Source organism: Oratosquilla oratoria, chromosome 29, assembly GCF_046742065.1.
Source record: "Oratosquilla oratoria isolate Oo_2021 chromosome 29, ASM4674206v1, whole genome shotgun sequence".
Classification (NCBI taxonomy): domain Eukaryota; kingdom Metazoa; phylum Arthropoda; class Malacostraca; order Stomatopoda; family Squillidae; genus Oratosquilla; species Oratosquilla oratoria.
Genome location: NC_134805.1, coordinates 43,376,331 through 43,378,830, shown reverse-complemented (window position 1 = coordinate 43,378,830; position 2,500 = coordinate 43,376,331).

Below are 2,500 nucleotides of genomic sequence, written 5' to 3'. Positions count from 1 at the left end.
ACACAGTCCACTGTAAGGGGTACCGTCCTAGCCTGCTAATATAGGAAATTCGCAAAGTCAAACCGAATCATGTATGTATGTATGTACTGTATGTTTGTATGTATGTATGTATGTATATGTATGTATTATGCATGTATGTATGTATGTATGTATGTATGTGTGTATGTATTTATGTATGTGTATGTATGTGTGTGTATGTATGTGTGTGTGTATGTATGTGTGTGTATGTATGTATGTATGTATTTATGTATGTTTATATGTATGTGTATATGTATGTATGCATGTATGTATGTATGTATGTATGTATGTATGTATGTATGTATGTATGTATGTATGTATGTATGTATGTATGCATGCACGTTTTGAATCACGTTCTGATCGACAGCTATCACCCTACCGGATGAGAGCTCAGAGCTCATGTATGACCCGATCTACGGGTAATGCTGTGACCTTACACACACCACACACCAATCCCTGTTTTCATGGGTAACAGTAATAGCTTGTAGGTTTGTGGTGCTTTTCAAGCCCTGACCTTGAGTGTGGTAGCCAGTGACACTATCCTCTTATTTATGTGAATAAATATATACATTTTTAAATACTAAATAGCCTCGTACCTATGTGAATAATGTTATAGCACATACGTTTTCGTATACTTCATAAACATATATAACTATGTACTTTAACACACGTGTACACAGAAAACAGTATAAACAAAGATTTGTATGTGTACATGTAACTTAACTTTATTTTCGTTGTCTACAATACAAACACGAGCTGAAAAATATTACTAAATGATTTTTACATCCTCAATTGTTCTGTCATAGGTTCTGTTCAACTCTGGAGTTACGTATTTTCATACATTTTTTTTAAAAATCTCGATACATACAGTAAAATGCATTTATTTTATACTTCTTTTTCAAAGCCTCAAAAAATACGTTGACTGTTTTTCAAAAGTGGTTCCTTCCTTACGGGATGGTCCTTTTCTTCGTATTCGACCTGGTGTCAGATGATTTTATTCAACCAATAGTGTGGTTGTTGCCAGAACTTTTTATCAACCTAAAAAAAAAAAAAAAAAAAAAAAAAAAAAATCCATGACATTCAACTGTATATTCCTCAGGTCCTCGATCTCAGAATGCATTACCAACATCGGGATCTTAAGGAAGACTTATTTTACAGCCAAGTGTTTACATTTATTACCTACCTGGTCGTCCTCCGCCTCCACGACTCCGCCTCCACGCCTCCACGCCTCCACGTTCGCCTCCGCCTCCACTTCGCGCATGCGCAGTAAATTGGAATAAATCATGACTTCGCTAAAAATTGGGAGACGATATACACGAGTGTTTCCCAGCAAGCAGAGGCAATAAGGATAAATCAGGATAATATACATATATAACTGTCTGTGTATATGCATATGTGTATATTATGTATATAATTTTATTTTTATTTTTTTTATTTATTTATTTATTTTTTTTGAGTCGAACTCTAGCAAACTCCAAACCAAAATCAAATAAATAAAAACTTTCTTGCAATGAAAAAGTGAATATATTTATCCACAATAGATAATTCACCTCTTCATAATGGTGCCAAATTCCAAAGAACTTTTTCTCAGGGGTTGGGGGCCTCGCCGCGCAATTTAAAATCCGCAAAGTCCTGGTAATTATCTCCAGTTGATGCGCTGTATCGCAACTTTCACTCTCGCTTTAATTTTGCGAATTGCGAAAATTGGCGGATCAACTTTTACACGCGAAGAAAAGTTTTCCGTAAACTTTGCAGCGTATTATACAAATATTGGAAAAGAACCTTAATGATGATGATAATAATAATAAATAATAATTATAATAAAAAATGATGATAATAATAATAATAATAATAATAATAATAATAATAATAATAATAATGATAATAATAATAAATAATTATAGTAATGATTATAGTAATAGTAATAATGATGATAATAATAATAATAATAATAATGATAATAGTGATAATGATGATAATAATAATAATAATGATAATAATAATAATAATAATAATAATAATAATAATAATAATAATAATAATAATAATAATAATAATAATAATAATAATAATAATAATAATAATAATAATAGTAATAATAGTAATAATAGTAATAATGATTAGGATATCGTTAATGATAACAATAACAATCATTATTATAATGATAATGATAATAACATTGATAATAATTGTAATAATAGTATTCAATGATAATGATAATGATAATATTAATAATAGTTATGATAGTAGCATTTAATAATAACAATTATGAAAATGATAATAATAGATGGTCATATGAATATGTAAATTGTAAACAAATGAGCGAATTATTTGCGTTCCACTTTAAATTTTTTATTCTGGCTAACTTCAGACTATCATATTCAATTCCATACCGTGTGATCGTTTTCCTTTCACTTTTTTGCCGCCAAGTGAATATGCGCAAACAAGCGCGTGTATGTATACGTATGTGTGTGTGTGTGCG